At 38.0% G+C, this 21777-nt stretch overlaps 1 pseudogene; it reads left to right on the plus strand.

The window, feature by feature from the left end:
- Positions 1-7863: 7863 nt before the first annotated feature.
- On the plus strand, positions 7864-12334 carry LOC149779966 (uncharacterized; annotated as a pseudogene).
- Positions 12335-21777: the final 9443 nt, after the last annotated feature.

Consider the following 21777-nt stretch of genomic DNA (forward strand, 5'->3'; position numbering starts at 1 on the left):
CTGGTCAGTAAGTTTGAAATGTATCCTTGATAATAGCGGATTATAACATCGCAGATAAACCAGATTAATGGGTTCTTGTACGATCAAATATCCAGGAGGTACTTGAGGTGTATATAAAATAGATCCCTGCTAAGCCTCACTCGAATTTTCAAGATCAAGAGCTGAAATTCATGATTGATTTGTTCCATTTGATATATACCTGTGGGAATATCAATAAGTTGCCAATCTGGAGTTCCATCCGGTTTATTTTAATTTGCAAATGCCAGTGAATTATTTTCTTGTGAACTCAACGTATTAATTTGATCTAATATTTGGCTGACAATGATATACTCGTAATTGTGCTAGTGCTATTTCTTTCACTGGAATTGCAGTCGGAAAATTTCCGCTTAACTCGGGATTGGTTGAGCTTGCTGATATCACTGGTCAACAGTGAAATCATTACTGACTTGAAAAGGCCCTAATCTGTAGTATTTTGGTGTGCCGAACACGAATATAACCGTGAAAAATTTGTATTGGCTCTCGTTTTGAAGATATTCATATACCTCATTTTCTATGTTTCACTGTGTAAATTTCTCCAGTAGGACTGCAGCAACATCCGGAATAATGATGTAACATTGCATAATACCATCATGCTCGCATCATCCACAGTTGATTGCATCATTTTCTGATGCAATGCAATACTAATGCCATGCGGCTGCTGAAGTAAGTTGACGTCAGCAGTGTACTATACATGTGTAGGCCTATTATACTAATGCCAGGCGGCTGCTGAAGCTGACGTAAGCAGTGTACTATATAAAGCCCAATCAGATAGGTTCAGCATTTAAAATATTTTAGACATTGTGCGAGACAGTTCAAGCTACTGTTACATAAAACTTATTATTTTATCCATTTACGTACAATAAAGAACAGTAATGCCTCGAAAGTGTGTTAATACCGCGGACAATTTTTGCTATATTTGTGGGGAAGTGACATTTGCCAACCAGAAGAAAAGTATCAATTCTCAAGTGAAGAAGGCATATCATCTTTACTTCGGATGCAAGGTTGGTGACCAAGACAAGCCTTGGGCTCCGCATATATGCTGTGCTACATGTACAACACAGCTTTCACAGTGGTTGAATTGCAAAAGGTCATCAATGCCGTTTGCAGTCCCAATGGTGTGGAGAGAGCCAAGCAACCACCTAAATGACTGTTACTTCTGCTTGGTTCCTCCTCTTTCCGGCGGAATAACGAAGCGAAAGAAGTCGAGAATAGTCTACCCAAACATTCCGTCTGCATTGAGACCAGTTCCACATGGTGAGGGACTTCCTATTCCAGAACCTCCAGCAGAATATTCTCTTGATTCATCTGACGAAGACAAAGGTGAGTCGACCTGTTCTTCTCCTGGTCCATCAGCATGCAGTGATCCAGATTTTCACTGTGGTGCATCATCAACCCCACACAGAATAACACAGGAAGAACTAAATGACCTGATTCGTGATTTGGACTTATCAAAGAACAAGGCAGAATTGCTAGGATCAAGACTCCAACAATGGAATCTTCTAGAAGAAGATGTCACAATTACTGCATATCGAAAGCGCCACCAGCAATTGGAGCCTTTCTTCAGAAAGGAAAGTAATCTGATATTCTGTTCCGATATTGAGGGCCTCATGAATGCTTTAAAAATCACTCATGACCCACAAGAATGGAGACTATTTGTGGACTTTTCGAAACTGAGTCTCAAGGCTGTGCTTTTGCACAATGGAAACATTCTTCCATCTATTCCAGTAGCGTATGCTGTCCACATGAAAGAGACATATGATAACTTAAGGCAGCTACTGAATTCCATTGAGTATAACAAGTACAGCTGGCACCTCTGTGGTGATTTGAAGGTAGTTGCCCTTTTAATGGGACTGCAGCAAGGATATACAAAATACATGTGTTTCTTATGCGAGTGGGATAGCCGAGCAAGGGAAATGCACTACATGAGGAAGGAATGGACTCACAGGCAGAATGTAGCCATTGGAGAGAAGAATATCCAACACCCAGCTCTGGTTGAGGCTCAGAAAATCTTGCTACCACCCCTTCACATCAAACTAGGTTTGATGAAGAACTTCGTGAAAGCCATTGACCGGACTTTGCCAGCATTCCGATACCTGCATGAAAAATTCCCTCGACTCAGCGAAGCAAAGATTAAAGAGGGAGTTTTTGTGGGTCCTCAGATTCGAGAGCTTTTCAAAGATGACCGGTTCAACAACTTGCTGGAAGGTGACGCGAAACAAGCATGGAATGCTTTTCGCCTAGTTTCTACAAACTTCCTCGGAAATGTTAGGGCAGAAAACTATAAGGAACTAGTAGAAGACATGTTGATGAAGTATAAGAAACTTGGCTGCAATATGTCTCTAAAGATTCACTTCCTTCATTCCCATTTGGATTTCTTTCCTAGCAACTGTGGTATTGTTAGTGATGAACACGGCGAACGTTTTCATCAAGATATCGCAACAATGGAACAAAGATACCAGGGAAAATGGTCCACTACAATGCTGGCTGACTACTGCTGGACACTCCTCAGAGATGCTCCCGAACAGCTGTACAAGAGACAGGCGAAGAAATCTAAGATGTAGTCAATGACTTGATTTTTTATAGGTAGGCTATTACAGTTGACCTTTTACTATTGGAATGCATTTCGTTATGTAAACATTAATTTCTTGCAGATTACAAAAAAACTAGAGCCAATTTTGCAATTTGACTGTCATATTCGTGTTCAGCACATAAAAATTGATAAGAATTGACTAATTTTATTTCAGTAACATGACTTTTGTAAAAATTTGTTGTCCAGTGTATCATCATTGTTTTTGAGGGATTTGTATTAGAGATGATCTGTTGCAGTAATTCTTGCGATGATGACATTATTTATAACTCCTGATTTTAAATCACGATTTTAAACCCAGATTGTCTAAATCGGACGTAGATTTTGACACAGTCGTAGCCTATTTTTAAATCTTAATCATCTCTGTGAACTCAGTATCTGATATTATTCCATCGATAAGGCATGATGATATCAACGAAGATAATTTGTAGTATGCTAGCGTCGCTGTGTGCAACTTTATTGTATACTCATGTAATTTTGTATTTGTACATGTAGATATTTTTGCGATGATATTAAGAACACCATCAATTGTTGTTGCAGCTGAAACAGAAATTTTTAAAATTACTGGTGATGTCATTGTTATTGTTGATATCAATACTCCGGTTCCAGCGATAACAGAGAACGCCGAATACAATTATGTACACGACAATTACAAGTCTTTGATATTTTTTTAAAAACTTTTACTGCATACTCGTCAACGATATTTTTCAGTTTGGTTTGCCACTCACATACTTGATTGTATCTGTAATGTTGAACGTCGATTGGGGAGTTCGTTAAATTTTAAGTAGGTGGTAGTTAAGCGACTAATTAAAGGCACCAATAGTACAACACGGGGTTGCCGTTTTCTTCGGATTCCACTACAAATGTATGTTACTTCATCGTTTTGATATAGTACTACTAACAATACAGAAGGTCAAGATTGTTGAAGACGGCGTAAAATTGAGGTAACTGCCGTAAATTTTTATCTCCGATTGCTGAGAACCTGTATATACCGGTAACCTCAGCTCGATGTTTGATGGATTTATAAAGCGGTGTCCATAATGTAGATTCAGTCGCTACCGTTTATACTACCCAGTCGGTAATTTTTTTTATGTCAGAGAGAGAAATGTCGAAGACTGGTAGACTTCCCAAAAAATAATTGATGACTCTATTTATGTTTCTACGAAAATTTTAAAACAATTGTACATGATTAGAATATTCAGATCTAAATGTAATCATTCCATGATTAATTGCAATAAACGAATTCATCCTCGGAATGATGATATCATCGCCATATTTCTTCGTTGCAGTGTCATCACTTGATTCTGGTTCTCCAAGACTAGTAATTTTATTATTAGTCATATTGAGAGAACCAGTCATTGTATCACTTGAGGTTAATAAATAATCATTGATCTCAGTTCTGATCCTGTTGTTGTTGCTGTCTAGATATCTTGCTGTTGCCACATCATCATCTGATTTTGGTTCTCTCACATTAATAATTGTATTTTTACCCATATTAAGATCGCCATATATAATATGCCCAATTCTTCTCAAACGTGCAGCAATTTCTCCCATGATTGAAATAATTGATTCCTCCGAGTTTTTAATTTTACCGTTTTTAGTAAATACCACTAAGTTATCTTCGGTCGTATCTGGAAATCGCAGAATAATATCTTTCAACGGGATATTGCTCGTCTTAAATCGTACTTGTTTATCTTGAAAAACAACGACTTCATTTGGTCCACATTTGCAAGACTCAAAATATTAGCGAGTTCATCATTGACCTCGTCAAGGGTTGCATATTTAGATAAGTCGCCTTGAGGTTTGCCATGATATTTACTCTGAGCAAGACTCAGAGAAGCTCTTCCGTAAATATCTACCATTATACTTTAAGATCTGTTTAAAACGACGGTGGATACCGTTTACTTGTATATTTGTATATATGAGTACAGCAATTATTTCACGGCCACATATTGGCGGATCGGTTATTGTCTGTATTGGCAATGTTGAATACCAGACTGGAGTATTTTGAAGATGAGTGTTCTCTGCTGACATATTTTAAAAATTCTTTTGGTGGCGCCAACCCATAAGAATCGAAATAAATAATTCCACGTTGATCAATCGAGTATGCAATCCAGTGAGTAAAGGGACCAGATCTTCCATCTAGATTAATGATACCGGTTGCAACATGGCTTGGTTGTTATGGTAATTGGTCACGCATAAAAACGGCTCTGAAGTGTTTTATGTTTCATTTTTCAACAGCACCAATAAAATCAAAATTGGACATAGGAAGGAGACGCTTTACTTCCAAACAAGTGTTTCTAGAAGTATCAGACCTTTTTCATACCAGTGAGGGGTTCCTGGTAATCTTAGAACCTTTCCATTTTTTAGAAGCATTTATTCCTTTTCCTGTTGCTTTCTTTAATGTCATTCCCGCAGCAGTTCCAAATGCACTAAGTGCAGCTGCTTTTGCAACAGCTAGGGCCACAGCAGCTATTAACATTGGTATAGTTGCAAGAAGCGAAAATATACCACCCGTCTTGACTGCGTTTTTAGTAGCACCCGCTGAAAGATGAAGTTTAACGCCGTTTTTTTTTTCCTTTGGCTTTATTGAAGTGTTTGAGTTGACGTTCTGACAATGATAGTTTATTTTGAATACCTTTGATTTGTTCCTTTGTTAGTGATATTTTTATCCTACAGTTCTTTCCTGATTTCAATTGAAGCTTTAAAATCTGACCTGAAGTCAAACTGAAACTAACATTATAACATCATGAGCGATTTAATTACATGTTTTCCACTGTGGAATCAATAACTCTCATTCGTCCACCAACATCTTCAAGTAGCATTGTTTTGTCTGAGAGTATAACAGCGATTGCTCTGTACTCAGCAATAGCTCCTCTTGTCACACGAGCTCGAAAGTGTATATCAACGACAGATTGTCTAAATAAATGCAGGTGTTCGAGCGAAAAGTAATAAATCGGATACAGTGTTGTAAAATCTAGTTGTGATATTTGTTGACCAGAATCAATATTTTGATCACGTCCCATAAATGTCATCAAACGAAGATATACATGTGCAAAATGATTATTCTCAAAATTTAATAACACTTCCTCAGATGGCACTTGATATGCATTTATTCTTAAGGAAACTTCACTAACTCCAAGTTTGTCAAATATCATTGGACTGTGTTCTGGAGAGTTTAATCGTGTAGTATCTTGGAAAGCAATAACTATATGTCTTAGTGCAGAAACACCTTGCCGTGATGCTATATGCCATGTGAATAAACCGTTAACTACGCTTTGAGTATTGTCTGTGATCAACGTCAACCATGACAATGTTGATTTACCGGCCTGACTCGTAAAAGAAATTAACCTTTGTTCTTTGTCGATCGATGGTCATTACTGGCACCCCAAATGAAAGTTTGAATAATATTACTTTACCGGCCGCGCCACCTTTGCGCCGGATAGCATCATTATCATTACCCTTTCTCATAAGTACAAATGTATGCTTGGCCCCTAAAATGACCTTTCTGACATTTCTGCAAAATCCAAAGATATGTGACAATGGAATTACACACGAAAATCTTTTACGTTCACCCTGTCACAGAATTAGGCAAAGAAATAACTTGGTTTTGTCTTAAAAACAATTAGACTATTTCTCCTTGTACATGCGTACAACGTTATATAGGGTGAATGTGTTTTTCCAAGTAAGCGACTGTATTAACATGTACCTAGCCACAGATTACTTGTGTCAGGTATCATGACTAACATGATATGCACGGGTATTCTACCCCGACTTGTACTCACTCTCCTATGGATTTAAGTAAGACGAATCTCTAAAAACCACACTGGTCGTTTTTGGATCACGTCAAGGAGTATACACTCTCCTTTTTTCTCCAGCCATAGGGGTAAGTGTTAAATTTACATTCCTTTTATTTGATAGGCGAAGCTTATTCGGTTTGTACTGTGTTATCGCGTAATAATATGTTTATTACAACGCAGATTTAAAGTATTATCATATATCTAGAGATTATACAGAAACTATTATGTCCAATTTGGTTTTATTGTAGCTGTTTCTGACTGTGTTTGAAGATGTTTCTGACTGTGTTTGGAGATGTTTCTGACTGTTTGAAGATGATTCCGACTGTGTTCGTAGCTGACTGTTTGTAGCTGACTGTTATAGTAGCTGACTGTTATGGTAGCTGACCGTGTTTGTAGCCGTGATTGTCTATGAAATGTGATTGTGAATATGACTAGAGCGGTCCGAAGCTGTACGAAGCCGTCTAAAGTTACTTGGAGTCATCTGGAGCTTCCAGAACAACGCTGTCTGTTGTGATAAGATTATCGTGAATCTTTGTTGTGATAAGATTATCGTGAATCTTTGTTGTGATAAGATTATTGTGAATCTTAGTTGTGATAAGATTATTGTGAATCTTAAGTTGTTTCAAAGATTATTTTGAACCTTAGTGGTGTCAAGAGTATTTTGAATCTTATGTTAAGATTATTTTTGAATCTTAATATAATTTTGTTCGAGATTTTGTGAATATCTTGTTGAACAAAATACCGTTTGAGGGGTATGTGCAGTCCATGAGGGTTCTTGGATCTGCACTTCATTTTATTTAATATTTGTTTTGTTTATTTTCGATTGTATTTTTACATCATATATTTATCATTATTAATTCATTCATAAATTTCCATCTTTCCCACATTGTGTTTGTCTTGTTTATTTAGTCCAAAAACCCACTCGGTTACAATTCTGCGACGTGACCGAGTGGTCTAAAGCGCTCTTCGTTACGGATCATTGCCATCTCACCTCTGTCTGCGGCGGTTCGAGTCTAGGATTCAGCCAATATGGGTATGTGAGAAAGCTTGCCAGTAGCTTCTCGTGGGTCGGTGGTTCTTTCCGGTGTTTTCTCGGGTTCTTCCTCCACCATTAATACTGGCCGCTATGTATAGCCTATCGTGTGCTGAGAAATGGCGTTAAACCCCACAACAACAACAACAACATTTCTGCGACAATGGTGTCAGAAGTGGGATATTTGGATTAAGTGAATCGTCATTACATTGTTTGTGAAAGTAAACTCTTATTGTTTATATTCGTGTGTGACCTTCTTGAGAAGATAATTAAGTAGGTTTTTATTTTGTTTAGTAGTTCTAGGTCTGTGGGTCTAGTATAAATACTTATTCATTTTTGTTTTGGTTGCCTTCATTAGGAATAGTTTCGTTTGCTAAATTAAATTTGTTTTGTTACTATTAATCATGTCATCCCTTAAGGACTTGGTCGCCTTAGGCAAAGAACTTGGGTATGAGGGAGAAAGTTTAACGGAATTTATTATGGAAGAACAAGCCAGGGAGAGGGATGAAAGGGTTAGGGCGAGGGAATTAGAAAAGGAAGAACAAGCCAGGGAGAGGGATGAAAGGGTTAGGGCGAGGGAATTAGAAAAGGAAGAACAAGCCCGGGAGAGGGATGGAAGGGTAAAGGAGATGGAAATGACCAAACAACTTGAAAGGGAAAAAAAGGAAACAGAGGAAAGGTGGGCAGAATTAGAGAAGGAAAAGATAGAACTAGAAAAACAGGCCGAAAGGGACAGGATAGAATGGGAAAGGGGAGCTGTGAGGGAGAAGATAGAGTTAGAAAATCAAGCAAGGTTAGAAGCGTTGGAGGTAGAAGAAAGATGAAAGCAACGAGATCATGAACGTAAGGTAGAGTTGGCAACAGCTAGAAAAGGAGAACACGATTCTGCCTCTAGTAAATTAAAGAGTCCCAAACTACCCCCCTTTGAGGATGAGAAAGATAACATGGATAGTTATCTTCATCGGTTTGAGCGGTATGCCGAGAACCAGAAGTGGAGTCGAAATGACTGGGCACTGCATCTCATTGCTTTATTAAAAGGTAAAGCGCTGGATGTGTACTCGCGACTTCCTAGAGACGATGTGTTTAAATACGACGTTCTGAAGGAAGCACTTCTAAAAAGGTACGAGCTGACTGAACATGGTTTTCGTAAAAAGTTCAGGTGTAGCAAGCCCGAGAAGGGAGAAACCTTTGATCAGTTCATCGTTAAAATAGCGAACTATTTTCAGCGGTGGATTGAATGCGGCAAAGCGGTGAAAACGTTTGAAGGGTTGACTGATTTCTTGCTCAGAGATCAACTATTGAACACAGTGGGGCGGGAACTAGGTCAGTTTCTGAAAGAGAGTCTATTCAAACGTACAGGATACGGCTAAACAAGCCGATTTCTATGCCGAGGCTCATGGGGGAACCCAGAACGTGGTTTCAAAAGATTTTAAGTCTGGAAACCAGTCTACGAGACCGATGCCTAGGGAGCTTGTGAAATCAGCTGAGGCAAGTAGGTCAGTTAGGGACACCGGTCGTCAGGGTATACAATGTTTCTTGTGTAAGGAATGGGGTCATATTCAAGTAAAATGTCCTAAAAGAAAGGGATTTATGCATAAGGTAGCCGTGGCTATACAGAATAAAAGTGTATCTGATAATATGGTGCAGGAAGAACCAGGTATTCATACACTTGGCACGTGTCTTTTTCCCGAAGCGCGAGTACCAACCGCGAGAGGTTTCGTGAACGGTCGAGAAATCGTAGCATTACGTGACACAGGTTGCACGGCTGTGGTGATCAAACGTAGTCTCGTGCAGGATAACCAAATGCTCGGGTGGGAATCCCCATGCATGCTACTCGATCAAATGATCGGTCGCATTCCCGTAGCAAGGATCACGGTAGAAACACCTTTCTTAACCGGAACTGTAGATGCCCTTTGTATGGAAAACCCTATTTACGATCTGACGATCGGTAATGTTGAAGGTTCTCGTCTTCCAACCATGGCAGATTTCAGGATACCTTTGGCCCAGGCAGTCGAAACGCGAGCGCAAACCAGGCGAGAGGAAAGCGCGTTTCAGAAATTAATAGTCCCTGAATCGATCTCCGGAATTTCGCGTGATGAATTCAAACGAGAACAAGAACGTGACGAATCCATCAAGATTGTCATTGAGAAAATCGCGTCCGGCGCAATTAGACACTGCAAGGGTGGGGGCAGCTCGAGATTCGTTCGTAGGAACGGGCTAATTCATAGGGAATTTATCACTCCGGAGGGTAAAGGTATTGGCAAGTGGTCGTACCCCAGAGATACAGATCTCAAGTACTTAGGGTGGCCCTTGAGTCTAGCATAGCAGGACACCTAGGTAAGGCGAAGACCACCAGTACAGTAGTCGCTGAATTCTACTGGCCTGGTGTTAATGGCGATGTCACACGGTTCTGTAGGTCTTGTGACGTATGCCAGAAAACCGTATGTAAGGGAAGGGTTACAAGGGTACCCTTGGGACAGATGCCATTAATAGATACACCGTTTAAAAGAGTGGCGGTGGATATTGTAGGCCCAATACAACCAGTTACCGAAAGGAAGAACCGGTATATTCTTACTCTTGTGGATTACGCAACCAGATATCCCGAAGCTGTAGCGTTACCAACTATTGAAACAGAACGGGTGGCTGAAGCATTGGTTGACATCTTCAGTAGGGTAGGGGTGCCAGACGAAATCCTTACGGATTGTGGTGCCCAATTCACCTCCGACCTCATGGGTGAAATAAGTAGACTGCTATCAATCAAACAGCTGAACACTACCCCATACCATCCGATGTGCAGTGGACTGGTAGAGAAATTTAATGGAACCCTAAAAAGTATGCTACGAAAGATGTGCGCGGAACGTTCGCAAGACTGGGACCGTTATTTGAACGCGGTTCTGTTCGCGTACCGTGAAGTACCGCAAGAAAGTTTAGGGTTTTCACCCTTCGACTTGCTGTACGGAAGAACAGTTCGAGGCCCGATGCGGATACTACGCGAACTGTGGACAGGTGACGTCGCGAGCGAGGAAATAAAAACTACATACCAGTACGTGTTAGATCTGCGAGAGAAACTGGAAAGTACATGCCGGATGGCACGCGACGAATTAATGAAATCGGGACGTAGATATGCCAAGTATTATAACCGCAGAGCGCAAAATAGGAAATTTCTTGTAGGAGATCAGGTTTTATTGCTTCTTCCTACTAGCACAAATAAATTACTAGTCCAGTGGAAAGGTCCCTACGAAGTTAAGGAGGTCATGAATGACATGGACTACAAAATTGACATAGACAGTAATTTAAAGACATTCCATGCTAACATGCTTAAGCTGTACATCAAGAGACAGAGCGACAATGTAGAAAAAGGGGTCTTGAATGTCGTTTGTACGGCAGTCATCGACGACGACTTGGGAGAATCAGAACACGAGGTTCCCCTTGGGTGTTGCAAGGGAAGGGGTAGATGAAGTCGATGTGAGTGCAGAGTTGACCAAAGACCAGCGTCAACAAATTAATGCGCTTTTGGTTAAATACTCTAATGTATTCACCGACAGACCAGGTTGTACAACCTTAGTAGACCTCAAAATTAAACCGAATACATCTGACCCCATTAGAATCAAAGGTTATCCGGTACCATACAACGCACGAGAAGCTGTGGACGAAGAGGTGAGTAAAATGTTAGATCTGGGGGTGATTGAACCCTCCAACTCGCCATATTCTTCTCCCGTAGTGCTAGTCAGAAAAAAAGATGGGACGAACCGATTCTGTATAGACTTTCGGCAGTTAAATAAAATCACTGTGTTTGATGCAGAACCAATGCCAGATATGGAGGGTCTATTTGCGAAGTTGTCGGGCAACCGATGGATTTCCAAATTAGATCTGTCCAAGGGATATTGGCAGGTTCCCATTGTTCAAGAGTCCCGTACATTGACAGCATTTGCGGCCCAGAAAAGATTATATCAATTCAAGGTAATGCCACTCGGGTTAGTAGGTGCCAGTGCCACCTGTTGTCGGTTGATGCGCAAGTTGCTAAGGGGTTTAACAAGCGTTGATAGCTTTGTAGATGACATATTTGTGTACACGAATACTTGGAGTGAGCACGTGTCTGTCTTGGGGGAACTCTTCGATAGACTCCGCAGAGCGAACCTCACAGTCAGACCCACTAAATGCAGTACTGGCTATACAGATTTAGATTGTTTGGGTCATAGGGTCAGTGGTTTGGGTCATTTGAAACCTCACCCCAAGCAAGTGGAAGCGATTGGGAACGCACCTAAACCGGACAATAAAACGCAAGTTCGTTCGTTTCTAGGTCTAGTAGGGTTTTTATAGAAAGTTTATGCCAAACTTTGCAGTCATTGCTAGCCCACTGTCTGATCTGACAAAGAAGGGGCAACCCAACAAAGTAGAGTGGGGACCACCACAGGATATAGCTTTTTGCACGCTGAAAGAAAAAAATAATCAGTGCACCTATATTAATATTGCCAGATGTTAGCAAACCCTTCATTTTAAGAACAGATGCCTCTGAAACTGGGTTGGGAGCAGTTTTACTGCAAGAACAAGATAATAATAAGTTACCCGTAGCTTACTTGAGTAGAAAATTGCTACCCATGGAGAAAAACTATTCAGTTATTGAGAAAGAGTGTTTGGCCTTATTGTGGGGAATTGGGAAGTATCATGCATATCTTTTTGGGAGAGATTTCGTTCTCGAAACTGATCACCAACCCCTATTGTATTTAAACAAGGCCAAGGTCACTAACGCTCGATTGATGCGTTGGGCGCTGACACTACAACCATATCGCTTCCGTGTAGAGGCAATAAGAGGGGTTGAAAATATAGGGGCAGACTACTTGAGTAGGGCATGATTGGAAATTTGGATAATTTTTTTTTATAGAAAATCCAGATTGCGGTATTACCGGTGTAAATAGTGTAACATATCGATAGTAGTTATTTCTCTTTTATTCTGTGAGGGTTTTTATAAAAAAAATGTGTGCATTTTTTTTTTCTCCAGCCATAGGGCTGTTTCTGACTCCATTGTCGCAGAATTGTAACCGAGTGGGTTTTTGGACTAAATGAACAAGACAAACACAATGTGGGAAAGATGGAAATTTATGAATGAATTAATAATGATAAATATATGATGTAAAAATACAATCGAAAATAAACAAAACAAATATTAAATAAAATGAAATGCAGATCCAAGAACCCTCATGGACTGCACATACCCCTCAAACAGTATTTTGTTAACAAGATATTCACAAAATCTCGAACAAAATTATATTAAGATTCAAAAATAATCTTAACACAAGATTCAAAATACTCTTGACACCACTAAGGTTCAAAATAATCTTTGAAACAACTTAAGATTCACAATAATCTTATCACGACTAAGATTCACAATAATCTTATCACAACTAAGATTCACAATAATCTTATCACAACTAAGATTCACAATAATCTTATCAAAATTAAGATTCACGATAATCTTATCACAACAAAGATTCACGATAATCTTATCACAACAGACAGCGTTGTTCTGGAAGCTCCAGATGACTCCAAGTAACTTTAGACGGCTTCGTACAGCTTCGGACCGCTCTAGTCATATTCACAATCACATTTCATAGACAATCACGGCTACAAACACGGTCAGCTACCATAACAGTCAGCTACTATAACAGTCAGCTACTATAACAGTCAGCTACGAACACAGTCGGAATCATCTTCAAACACAGTCAGAAACATCTTCAAACACAGTCAGAAACATCTTCAAACACAGTCAGAAACAGCTACAATAAAACCAAATTGGACATAATAGTTTCTGTATAATCTCTAGATATATGATAATACTTTAAATCTGCGTTGTAATAAACATATTATTACGCGATAACACAGTACAAACCGAATAAGCTTCGCCTATCAAATAAAAGGAATGTAAATTTAACACTTACCCCTATGGCTGGAGAAAAAAGGAGAGTGTATACTCCTTGACGTGATCCAAAAACGACCAGTGTGGTTTTTAGAGATTCGTCTTACTTAAATCCATAGGAGAGTGAGTACAAGTCGGGGTAGAATACCCGTGCATATCATGTTAGTCATGATACCTGACACAAGTAATCTGTGGCTAGGTACATGTTAATACAGTCGCTTACTTGGAAAAACACATTCACCCTATATAACGTTGTACGCATGTACAAGGAGAAATAGTCTAATTGTTTTTAAGACAAAACCAAGTTATTTCTTTGCCTAATTCTGTGACACACCCAGCAACATTAATTTACGTGTTCTGAACCCTAAGTTGAAATTTGGGTTGTCTCCATGAACCACCGGCGACACATCAGCGTCAGCATTGGCGGCATTGTTCTACGTGGTCTTATATTATACGGTCTGCCATCAGGTTGGTCAAAATTGACCTTGGCAAACATAATTGATGGACCAGCTGATCTTGTATAATCATCTGAATATGTTGCTAGACCTAATATCGTTGTGGCAACGTCAACATTATATTGAATTCATTCAATCTCTTTTTCATCAATCATGTATATAGCAATTCTGAATAACGCCATGATACCATTATTAACAAAACAAACTCTGATATCAGCTCCGTATGGTGTATTAGCGACTACATCTGTTACAAGTTCTCCTTCTACTTCAATAATGCTTCAGCGGTAAGAAATATCTGCTTGTATCATCAACTTGCAGCTCAGTTCGACAACGCTGATTTGGCTGTCGTGCTTCATAAGAAAAATACTGATAATCACGCACAGATTCATCTTTTGAGAACGGGTGCGTCCATGTCAAACGTTGGCTCTGATACACGTTTAAACATTTTATTATATATATTTTCGTCTAAAACGAAGACCATATCTTGCTTTCAGACTTGAATTATATTTTTGTTTCGTTTTCTGATAGTAGTATACCAGCCAACTCTGCTAGTTTTTTTTGTTTTAATTTGCAGCCTGATTTATTATTTTACCAACGTTTGCAGGCATAACTTCATAACTGGCTGTGGTTTTCGTCGTATTAATCGTACTAGTCTATCCTTGATTGCTGAGAATGCTTTACTATAAACATCACCAACAATGCCAATACCTTTATCACGAACAACATCAATAGCTTTCATTGATAATTGTTTTGCAATAGGTATTGATTTTGGGATCATTCTTCTAAATAGATCCTGAACAACATCACCGAGTCCATCACTGTAGATCGCTTTATAGCTTGGTAATCGCGAATTTATCACGCTGACAATGATCGGTCCACGTTTGTCATTATGTATGATCATCTTATTTTAGCCATTATATCTAATTGTATACCCTCAATCACTGTGATAATCATCAATGATTTCATCAATAAGAGACCGATAAAAATTAATGTCCATGATACCGCCTGTAAATAATCGTTGACAGATATCAGCTGCTTCATTAACAATATCTGTGGAATTATTACCGGCTCGTTTTCCGCCAATCAGAATTTCTGGTCTTTCAACATCGGCAAGGAGGATGCTGGGACATGGAATAAGAAGACTACTTCCTGAGTAACATTACCACTTGAAGTTCTTTGTTTTGCTTCTTTCTTACTTGGCGAACGTAATTCCTTCCTTCGTCTAATTTCTTCAAATCCAAATATTCTTCTTTTTGTTTCCTTGCTCGTTAAACCTCTTTAAGTTTCGACTTTATTTCTTTTTCCTTTCCTTTCCTTGTTGCTTTTTCAAGTTGCTGATCCATTTCTTCGTATCTTTATCTCCTTCCTTGCTTTACTTGTTCAATATACTCACATAATTTCTGGTTAAAGAGGGAAAAACTATAAATATCTTCCCCAGATCTGATTTGCGGAGTATTATTAGCGGTGCGATATACATCCCTATTCCAAACGGAATCTTTTAGAGTTTTAACATATTCGGGTTTTACATACGTATCTCTATCACGATATCCATACGCGGCATTATTAAGTACTTTGTATGGGTCTTTGATAGCGGCAATACCTTCAGGCGTTAATTTATCTGTAATGTTAATTCTGACTCTTGGCAGAGGTTGTGCTTGAACTTCAGGTTGTGGTTGAGAAGGTTGCTGGGGTGATGGATGAGCTGCTTGAATACGGCAAACAATATCAACAGGTAATGTCTCAAGAGCTTTTTGAGCCGCCTCAATTGCTGTAACAATTTTTTTGTTGGTTCTACAATTTGTTTAAATAACTGTTCTGTACCCTCAGCAAATTCCACTTGCGACTCCTGACGCGCTTATAGTTTCTGCTTGACAGCATCACGAACATAGATATATTTCTTAATTGCCTCAAGTCGCTCTCTAGCTAATCTAGCTTTGCGAGATTCCATTATTGATATAATAATTATTTAATTACGCATACACTACAGCAGCAGGGAGGGTACGACCAACAGTGAATGTCCGGGTGGGTAAACAAAACTCACATTCAATTTTGTAAACAAGAGCGACTAAAATAAAGTAACAAAATGAGCTAACCCAATTAGAGAAGATCTCTGTCGGTTAGAGGCTTCGGTTTGACATTACTAGCCTTGTATTTTCTTTCTTCATTTGAAGCTTTATTTTCAAGGATGACTTGTTCCAAAATTGGTCTGTTCACCCTTCTTGCTGCTAAAGCCGTGTGGTATGTGTTAATCAACTTTAGTTAACAAATCCAACAGCCCTTTTCAGTGCCACCCAAATATCTAGAAAAGAGAGATACTAATCTTAATCCCACTACCCATTTTTTCTTTTATGTTTTGTGTATGTTTGTATTTATATACGTGTATGTTGTTGACAAACTAAAACTTAAAATCCCTTTCATATTTCTTATTCCATACAAACTATGGACTAGTTTACCCGTCCCCATTTTAGTATTTCCATTCCTTTTGACCCTTAAACATGTTTGACACCTAAAACATGTTTAACCCATAATACATTTCCCATATTAAACGTATGGGCGCCAATCCAATTAATATTTTACCCCCAGGAGGTGATCCCATACAAGTCTATGGGTGACTATCTAATTATGATATGACCTCCAGCAAGAACACTATGCGTATACAAGTCTATGGGAGCCTATCTAACTCTGATATGACCTCCAACAAGAACACTATTCATATGCAAGTCTATGGGAGCCTATCTAATTCTGATATGACCTCCAGCAAGAACAATATTCATATGCAAGTCTATGGGTGCCTATCTAATTATGATATGACCTCCAGCAAGAACAATATTCATATGCAAGTCTATGGGTGCCATCTAATTCTGATATGACCTCCAACAAGAACACTATTCATATGCAAGTCTATGGGTGCCTTTCTAATTATGATATGACCTCCAACAAGAACACTATTCATATGCAAGTCTATGGGTGCCTATCTAATTATGATATGACCTCCAACAAGAACACTATTCATATGCAAGTCTATGGGTGCCTATCTAATTCTGATATGACCTCCAACAAGAACACTATTCATATGCAAGTCTATGTATGCCTATCTAATTATGATATGACCTCCAACAAGAACACTATTCATATGCAAGTCTATGGGAGCCTATCTAATTCTGATATGACCTCCAGCAAGAACACTATTCATATGCAAGTCTATGGGAGCCTATCTAATTCTGATATGACCTCCAGCAAGAACACTAATCATATGCAAGTCTATGGGTGCCTTTCTAATTATGATATGACCTCCAACAAGAACACTATTTATATGCAAGTATATGGGTGCCTTTCTAATTATGATATGACCTCCAACAAGAACACTATTCATATGCAAGTCTATGGGAGCCTATCTAATTCTGATATGACCTCCAGCAAGAACACTATTCATATGCAAGTCTATGGGTGCCTTTCTAATTATGATATGACCTCCAGCAAGAACACTATTCATATGCAAGTCTGTGGGTGCCTTTCTAATTATGATATGACCTCCAACAAGAACACTATTCATATGCAAGTCTATGGGTGCCTATCTAATTATGATGATGCCTATCTAATTATGATATGACCTCCAGCAAGAACACTATTCATATGCAAGTCTATGGGTGCCTTTCTAATTATGATATGACCTCCAACAAGAACTCAATTCATATGCAAGTCTATGGGTGCCTTTCTAATTATGATATGATCTCCAACAAGAACACTATTCATATGCAAGTCTATGGGTGCCTATCTAATTATTATGATGATGCCTATCTAATTATGATATGACCTCCAACAAGAACACTATTCATATGCAAGTCTATGGGTGCTTTTCTAATTATGATGTGACCTCCAACAAGAACACTATTCATATGCAAGTCTATGGGTGCCTATCTAATTATGATGATGCCTATCTAATTATGATATGACCTCCAGCAAGAACACTATTCATATGCAAGTCTATGGGTGCCTTTCTAATTATGATATGACCTCCAGCAAGAACACTATTCATATGCAAGTCTATGGGTGCCTTTCTAATTATGATATGACCTCCAACAAGAACACTATTCATATGCAAGTCTATGGGTGCCTATCTAATTATGATGATGCCTATCTAATTACGACATGACCTCCAACAAGAACACTATTCATATGCAAGTCTATGGGTGCCTATCTAATTATGATGATGCCTATCTAATTACGACATGACCTCCAACAAGAACACTATTCATATGCAAGTCTATGGGTGCCTATCTAATTATGATATGACCTCCAATAAGAACACTATGAATATGCTTGCCCATTGTTTAATTAGAAAATATATCTAACCTCATTGAATTTCAAATGGGAATCGCAAAGGCACTTGAAATATTATAGGATATTTGAATTATATTAATTATTTCTCTACAGTCAATGTTCATCTCGATCGCTTTGTTGAAGTAAAGGCAATTAATTCGTTTACTTCAAACAACAAATAGATAATATGTAAGATGTATATAATTTAGCAGGACAAAATGTTTTTGACAATTTTTAAAGGTTGTAAAATAAAATAGGTTTTTAAAAAAATTTAAAATTTAAAAAACTAAACTATCGTGATATTCTTTAAAAGAAAATAATCATACTTCAGAACGTGTTGTAGATTTATAGTGTTTTAATGTGTGTGTATCTTGTACAGTCCAACAATGCACTATCTATATATTCAGTGCGCTAAGGAGGTGACGACTCGTCAACAATATGTGGAATGTGACTGTTGTCATCAATGGCAACACAGAACATGTGCCACAGGTGAGAATAACTTATACATTTTGTTACCGAAATATTTGTTTTCATTTTCAAATGAAAATAGTATGTACTATCATAATTACATATTTAAAAAAATACGTTTTAGTTTTGCAGTAGATATGGACAAAGCAAGGGATTAAATAAAGATCGAAACAACATAGTAGAAACATGGTACAAATTATCTTTACTCTCTTATAAGCTGCTAAAATTGTATCTACAGACGTGCAATGATTATATGCGTCTGAAGGCGTGTGTCCGTGTGTGTGTCTTTCTCTCATATGAAAAATAAAATAAATGCTGAAAGAGAGAAAGTGAAACAGAGCAAAATAAATCTGAGCCCGTATTCATAAAACTCCCCAGCTTGAGTGCACATACATACATACATACATACATACATACATACATACATACATACATACATACATACATACACTTGTCCGGCTCTAAAATGTGTGTTTCTTTGGTTCTCTCTTCATTTTATATCTCTGAAGTTGGATTAATTATTTTATTCATTTGTGCATAAATGATTATATACAGGTAGGAAAGGCATATAGGGACTTATTTTTTACACGTGGAGCTATTTTTCACAGAATTTAAGTATAATGAAAATGTCAAGTAACTGGGGTTCCCCAAGGTTCTGTGTTAGAGCCTTTACTATTATTTTTATGTTAGCGATAAAGCAGACGAATTCAACTAACAAGCAGTACTATTTGCTGATGATACTTCTTACTTCTGTTGCGAATTCTTCTACAGACACGTCACAAGTACAATGGATTATAAACAATGATCTTGATATAACTCGCTGCATGGACTAACGACATGCTTTTTCATATATATATATATATATATATATATATATATATATATATATATATATATATATATATATATATATATATATATATATATATATATGAGTATTTATTTTGAAGAGGAAATTACTTGTTAAATCTATTGTCGGTTGTATTGTTGATTTGGGTCGAATTGTCTTGGGTCGAAATGTCCAATACCCCGTAAAGTTAATATGTACTATTTTTGTAAATCATGGGTTACGTGTGGAGTAAACAATGGTGGATGAGAAAAATTGTCCCTAAAAAGGTAATATCGGTTATATTAATAATAGATCTTTCTATATAGCCAATGTTTGTCTTAACCATTGTGTTGAGGTAATCTTAGTCATTTTAGGTTAAAACACCCTTTGATATACTATTACGTTTGTTAATGTGGCTGACCATTATTAAATTTGAAAATTCTCTTATCTCCTTGATATTCAAATGGGAACAGCAAGGTAGCGTAACGTAATATTTTATAATTGAATCATAGCTGAATCACTGTGTTAAAGTAAAGGTAATTTGGCAGTTCTTGGTTTCAGATTGGTTCTATGCCCAGATTAGTTCCATGCCCAGATTGGTTCCGTACCCTATCAGATAAATCTTTGCAACAGACCTAAAAACAGACTTCCAAAACAAAGCTCTAATTTACATTGAACTAGGATTGATCATTGTGAATCTTGGTAAAATCACAGATGCGTGATAAGCGTTTGTTTCATATTGTATTCACAGAGAGATGTATAAATAATTCATTCTAAGAATCTAATGGATATTGAAAATTTTATGGAAAAGATCCTATCTTATAGTAATAGTATAACAAATTATTTCTGCTCTCTATATCACATATGTAGTTTGAATACTGCAACCTCCCTATCATGGATAATATAGGTAGCTTTAAAACTATTCCCTATACACCAACTTTTGTGTTCCTTTGGTACATATATTCTAGTTTAATAATTTTGTTCTTAAATGTCCAATGTACAAAAACTTGAAAAGATATGATATTCTTTCAAGAATCTTCATCGACGTTAATTATTTAAAGTTTTAAAAATAAACTTATGCAAAGATCTTATTACAGTTACAATATCTTCGATACTTGTATTGTATTCCTGGCGAAATCGTTGAAAATTAGAGAACCACTGTGTTATTTGTAACATAATGTCCGAATGCCTTAGTAGCAGATTTCATTTTATTCATAACAAACTAGATCTAAATAATCAACTTTGCTTTGAGGACAAATGAATCTAAATTTTACCAGCGATTTTCTAAAGATGTATGCCATATGAAAGGAGATGAAACTTTTATATTGATGGTAACACTCCAATTTTGATGATATACGTGTGTCTTAATCTTTATAAAAACGCATGAAACAAAATCGTTCATCAAGCATCTTGTGCATTCGTATCATATTTCCGAATGTCCTTTCACACTCTAGCAAATTTTGCTATTGTTGTGTGTGTGTGTGTCTGTGCGTGTGTGTGTGTGTGTAGTTGGTGTAAACTGAGGACATTCATGAGATTACACACCAATGTACCGAGGACACACCTCCAAGCTAGGACGTCCTCGGTTGGAAAAATGGTAAATTCTTGCTTCTACCAACTATTTTAGCCTAGGCTGACGAAAAATCATGATTTGTAGGAATTTCCCCGTTTATACGCTTGGTGCTTGTTCGCGATTTTGGAGTGTATCTTTCTTCCAAAGCTGACCGCTCCGGTGGCCTAGTGGTTAGAGCGTCCGCCTCGGATGCGGGATGTCGTGAGTTCGATCCCCGGCCGAGTTATACCAAAGACTTACAAAAATGGTATTAACAGCTGCCTCGCTTGGCGCTCAGCATTAAGAGGTTAGTGTTAGGACTGGTCGGCCTGGTGTCAGGATAATGTGACTGGGTGGGACATCATGCTACATGTCTGTAGCATGATACCCCAGTGCTAGACATCACTATAAACTGCCACATTGCAGACATTGTAGCGATATGACTGAAATTTGTTAAAGCTACGTTAAAAATCCAAATCACATCACATCACTTCTTCCAAAGCTGGAGATACACACGCTCGAATCCATGTCCTCGACTGCCTGTTGGAATACTTGTCGAGAGATCTCCGCTATCAAAGTACACGTTGCAGAAACGTATTATCTCCTTTTAGACCCAATCATCAAATATCAACTACTTAGCTAAACTGTAAGAAGATAATCTGGTACATATAACAGTCCCTGATATTTCTTTTTAATATGTCATGCATGTGAGACAACTGCTTTGGGAAACTCACGATACATTCATATCATACACGTCCAATACATGCATATAAACTACGA

Source organism: Sinohyriopsis cumingii, chromosome 16, assembly GCF_028554795.1.
Source record: "Sinohyriopsis cumingii isolate HCF-2022 chromosome 16, ASM2855479v2, whole genome shotgun sequence".
NCBI lineage: Eukaryota > Metazoa > Mollusca > Bivalvia > Unionida > Unionidae > Sinohyriopsis > Sinohyriopsis cumingii.